Raw genomic sequence first — 5,971 nt, 5'->3', positions numbered from 1 at the left:
ACCTCACTGGTCTGTGGTGTGAGCCAGAGTTACCTCACTGGTCTGTGGTGTGAGCCAGAGTTACCTCACTGGTCTGTGGTGTGAGCCAGAGTTACCTCACTGGTCTGTGGTGTGAGGCAGAGTTACCTCACTGGTCTGTGGTGTGAGGCAGAGTTACCTCACTGGTCTGTGGTGTGAGGCAGAGTTACCTCACTGGTCTGTGGTGTGAGGCAGAGTTACCTCACTGGTCTGTGGTGTGAGGCAGAGTTACCTCACTGGTCTGTGGTGTGAGGCAGAGTTACCTCACTGGTCTGTGGTGTGAGGCAGAGTTACCTCACTGGTCTGTGGTGTGAGGCAGAGTTACCTCACTGGTCTGTGGTGTGAGGCAGAGTTACCTCACTGGTCTGTGGTGTGAGGCAGTTACCTCACTGGTCTGTGGTGTGAGGCAGAGTTACCTCACTGGTCTGTGGTGTGAGGCAGAGTTACCTCACTGGTCTGTGGTGTGAGGCAGAGTTACCTCACTGGTCTGTGGTGTGAGCCAGAGTTACCTCACTGGTCTGTGGTGTGAGCCAGAGTTACCTCACTGGTCTGTGGTGTGAGGCAGAGTTACCTCACTGGTCTGTGGTGTGAGCCAGAGTTACCTCACTGGTCTGTGGTGTGAGCCAGAGTTACCTCACTGGTCTGTGGTGTGAGCCAGAGTTACCTCACTGGTCTGTGGTGTGAGCCAGAGTTACCTCACTGGTCTGTGGTGTGAGGCAGAGTTACCTCACTGGTCTGTGGTGTGATAATGGAATACTCTTCTTGTGTGTGCTGTCTGGAGTATTGTTTAGCAGGGATATTTTTGGACGTATATATATATATATATATATATATATATATATATATATATATATATATATATATATATATATATATATATATATGTCGTACCTAGTAGCCAGAATGCACTTCTCAGCCTACTATGCAAGGCCAAATTTGCCTAATAAGCCAAGTTTTCATGAATTAATTGTTTTTCGACTACCTAACCTACCTAACCTAACCTAACCTAACTTTTTCGGCTACCTAACCAAACCTAACCTATAAAGATAGGTTAGGTTAGGTTAGGTAGGGTTGGTTAGGTTCGGTCATATATCTACGTTAATTTTAACTCCAATAAAAAAAAAATGACCTCATACATAATGAAATGGGTAGCTTTATCATTTCATAAGAAAAAAATTAGAAAAAATATATTAATTCAGGAAAACTTGGCTTATTAGGCAAATCGGGCCTTGAATAGTAGGCCAAAAAGTGAGTTCTGGCTACTAGGTACGACATATATATATATATATATATGTCGTACCTAGTAGCCAGAACGCACTTCTCAGCCTACTATGCAAGGCCCGATTTGCCTAATAAGCCAAGTTTTCATGAATTATTATATTTTCTCATATTTTCTTCTTATGAAATGATGAAGCTACCCATTTCATTATGTATGAGGTCAATTTTTTTTTATTGGAGTTAAAATTAACGTAGATATATGACCGAACCTAACCAACCCTACCTAACCTAACCTAACCTATCTTTATAGGTTAGGTTAGGTAGCCGAAAAAGATAGGTTAGGTTAGGTTAGGTAGGTTAGGTAGTCGAAAAACAATTATTTCATGAAAACTTGGCTTATTAGGCAAATCGGGCCTTGCATAGTAGGCTGAGAAGTGCGTTCTGGCTACTAGGTACGACATATATATATATATATATATATATATATATATATATATATATATATATATATATATATATATTGCCTTCTTACCAGTATGTAGGAGGAGGAGGATTTGTGTAGATCAGAGTTAAAGTGTTTTCACCAGATTCTTAAATTGTAACTATTGTGGTAAGGTGACTTACATTATTAGTTGAACCGTTTGGGGACGTTGTCATATTTTGGTGACTGTGTGAACTTTACCTCTGGAGAGGCGAGTCTGGACTCGGCCAGTTTATCCAGTCATTATAACTCTAACGTTTGAAGACGAGTAATTGACTTTGTCATTTGTAAAGTCATTGTAGACTGTGATTATTTGAGAAGAGTTAATAGACTTTGACATTTGCCAGTCCATTTGGGACTTTGTTTTTCTGAAGACAAAGTGATAGTTCACTGACTTGTGTTATTGATGTTCTGGATTTATGATCCTGTGGTCCTGGGTTCGATCCCGGGCGCCGGCGAGAAACAATGGGCAGAGTTTCTTTCACCCTATGCCCCTGTTACCTAGCAGTAAAATAGGTACCTGGGTGTTAGTTAGCTGTCACAGGCTGCTTCCTGGGGGTGGAGACCTGGTCGAGGACCGGGCCGCAGGGACACTAAAGCCCCGAAAACATCTCAAGATAACCCACCGTGTTCACAACCTTTCAGCCAGTCTTGACTAGGGTCCCAATGTTAAGTGATCTTGACTAGTTGTGTTTTTACGGGGGTTGAGCTTTGCTCTTTCGGCCCGCCTCTCAACTATCAATCAACTGTTTACTAACTACTATTTTTTTTTTCTTTTTTTTTTCCACACCACACACACACACACCCCAGGAAGCAGCCCGTGACAGCTGACTAACTCCCAGGTACCTATTTACTGCTAGGTAACAGGGGCATTCAGGGTGAAAGAAACTTTGCCCATTTGTTTCTGCCTCGTGCGGGAATCGAACCCGCGCCACAGAATTACGAATCCTGCGCGCTATCCACCAGGCTACGAGGCCCCTAAAAGTGATCTTGACTTAGTGACATCTAGTTGCTATGACTTGTACTTGGTGTTAATTCATTGTTATTAGGTTGAATGTATAGAGAGATTTGTGTATACAAGAAGCGGAGTCAAGTGTGCTTCAGTAAGGTGGTGAGGACGTTCACCCTAGACATATTGCAACTGAATAATTTGAGGCCAGGTGGCTCATTGATGTATGAGGGTACGTTCTGATCCACGAGCCTGGCCGGGGAGCATGACATGACAGGGAAGAAAAATAGTGACAAAAATAGGAGAAATCTACTCGATCTGACTAAGGCTGTTGGACCTGATGGAATCTCAACATGGATACTGACAGAGGGGGCAAAAGCACTTTGTATGCCACTATCTATGGCGAATAACAAGTCACTGGAAACAGGAGGCCTATCAGAGAGTTGGACGACAGCTAATATAGTCCCAATATACAAAAATGTGGGATAGGCAGGAGATCTTAAACTACAGGCCAGTGTCCTTAGCTTGTATACCATGCAAGGTGATGGAGAAGATCGTGAGAAAAAGGCTGGAAGCACATCTGGAGAGAGGGGACTTTGTAACACCACCAACATGGGTTCAGGGATGGCAAGTCGTGTCTCATAGGTTTAATAGAATTCTATGACCAAGTAACAAGCATTAAGCAACAAAGAGAAGGATGGGAAGACTGGATTTTATTGGACTGTCAGAAAGCTTTTGACACAGTACCCCCATAAGAGATTGTTGCATAAGTTGGAGAAACAAGCTAGTTTAAGTGGTAGGATGCTCCAATGTAGTCAAGTTTGGATAAAGGGGTACCTAAACAACACGAAGCAGATAGTTATTACTGTGAGAGGTGAGACATCTGACTGGCGTGATGTCACCAGCGGAGTCCCGCAGGGTTATGTATTCGGTCCTATCTTATTTGTGATATACGTGAATGATCTTCCAGAAGGTATAGACTCATTCCTCTCAATGTTTGCTGCTGATGGTAAAATTATGAGAAGGATTAAGACAGAGGAGGACAGCAAGAGGCTACTGGATGACCTGAACAGACTGAAGGAATGGTCCAATAAATGGCTACTAGAGTTTAGTTTGAGCAAGTGCAAAGTGATGAAAATAGGCATAGGGAGCAGGACAAACACAAACTGGGAGAGGAAATCCTTCAAGAGAGAAAGAAGAGAAGAGAAAGAGAGAAGTCAGGAAAAGTGAAAGATCTGAGGGTTGATATCACACCAGACTTATCCTCTGAAGCCAACATTAAAAGCATAACATCAGCGGCGTATGCAAGGCTGGCGAACATAAGAACTCTTCAGAAACTTGTGTAAGGAATCATTCAGAACCTTGTGTTCGTACGTCAGACCAATACTGAAATATGCGGCTCCAGCCAGGAGTCCATATATATAGTCATACACAAAACGAAGTTAGGAAAGATTCAAGGTTTGCCACCAGGCTAGTCCCCGAGCTGAGAGGAATGAGCTACAAGGAAAGATTATTGGAACTAAACCACACGACACTGGAAGACAGAAGAGTTTGGGGAGATATGATCACTAAATATAAAATTTTCAGAGGAATTGAAAGGGTAGATAAAGATAAACTATTTAACACAGGTGGGACACGAACAAGGGGACACAGGTGGAAAGTGAGTACCCAAATGAGCCACAGGGACGTTAGAAAGAACTTTTTCAGTGTCAGAGTAGTTAACAGGTGGAATGCATTAGGCAGTGTTGTGGTGTACTCCCAAACAACGCCTTAGACCATTACACCAAGACATGGTCAAAGGTATTGTGATTTCTTCTGTAGAGACACATTAGGATAGGATAGTTTAAATTTTGTTAGGAGAGGTTGTGGAGAGATTGTGGTGCGGTTGTGGAGAGGTTGTGGTGCGGTTGTGGGGAGGTTGTGGGGAGGTTGTGGGGAGGTTATGGAGAGATTGTGGAGAGGTTGTGGGGAGGTTATGGAGAGATTGTGGAGAGGTTGTGGGGAGGTTATGGAGAGATTGTGGAGAGGTTGTGGAGAGGTTGTGGAGAGGTTGTGGAGAGGTTGTGGGGAGGTTATGGAGAGGTTGTGGAGAGGTTGTGGAGAGGTTGTGGGGAGGTTGTGGGGAGGTTGTGGGGAGGTTATGGAGAGGTTGTGGAGAGGTTGTGGAGAGGTTGTGGGGAGGTTGTGGGGAGGTTGTGGGGAGGTTGTGGGGAGGTTGTGGGGAGGTTATGGAGAGATTGTGGAGAGGTTGTGGAGAGGTTGTGGGGAGGTTGTGGGGAGGTTGTGGGGAGGTTGTGGGGAGGTTGTGGGGAGGTTGTGGGGAGGTTGTGGGGAGGTTATGGAGAGATTGTGGAGAGGTTGTGGAGAGGTTGTGGAGACGTTGTGGAAAAGTTGTGGAAAGGTTTTCAACTTTGTAGGAAAAACACATTAAAGCAGACATCAACCAATCATAAGGTAAAAAAAAAAAACACCACACACACACACGGCACACGCGCACACCCACACACACGGATTAGGAGAGATTGTGGAAAAGGATTGGAAGGCAAAGGATTCAGAGACTACATAGCAGGCACCATGACAATGGGAGGACCCAGGATAGTAGTAGCAGTAATATACAACCCTCCACCAAATGACAGAAGACCCAGTCAAGAGTATGAAAACAACAACATGGCAGTTAACACTATAATTGAGAGGGCAGCCTCTGCTGCCTGTAGAAATAGATCCCACCTGCTCATCATGGGCGACTTCAATCACAGAAGGATAGACTTGGAGAACAGGGAACCGCACGGAGGCGAGGATACATGGAGAGCCAAACTAATGGAGGTTGCGACAAGAAAATTTCTAAGCCAACATGTCAGGGACCCCACAAGGATGAGAGGAAACGATGAACCAGCGAGACTCAACCTAATCTTCACTCTGAACGACTCCGACATAAGGGAAATCGGTTTTGAGGACCCAGTAGGAGTGAGCGACCACAGTGTACTGGCGTTTGAGTATCTGGTTGAAGAAGGGTTATTGAACTCGAGGAGGGATACTGAAAACAAAAGGCTGGCATTCCGTAAGGGAAACTATGAGGAGATAAGAAGATTTGTAACAGATATAACATGGGAAACAGAGCTTAGGGAAAGACAGCCCAAGACATGATGGACTACATCACGCAGAAGTGCAAGGATGCAGCAAACAAGTTTGTCCCAGTCCAAAAGGAAGACAACGAAATGAAGATGAGAAACCCATGGTTTAATCAGAGATGTAGGCTAGCTAAGCAGCACAGTAAAAGGGCATGGAGAAACTATAGGAATAACAGG

The sequence above is a fragment of the Procambarus clarkii genome, chromosome 64, assembly GCF_040958095.1.
Source record: "Procambarus clarkii isolate CNS0578487 chromosome 64, FALCON_Pclarkii_2.0, whole genome shotgun sequence".
Lineage (NCBI taxonomy): Eukaryota > Metazoa > Arthropoda > Malacostraca > Decapoda > Cambaridae > Procambarus > Procambarus clarkii.
Note: the sequence above shows the minus strand (reverse complement) of the source record.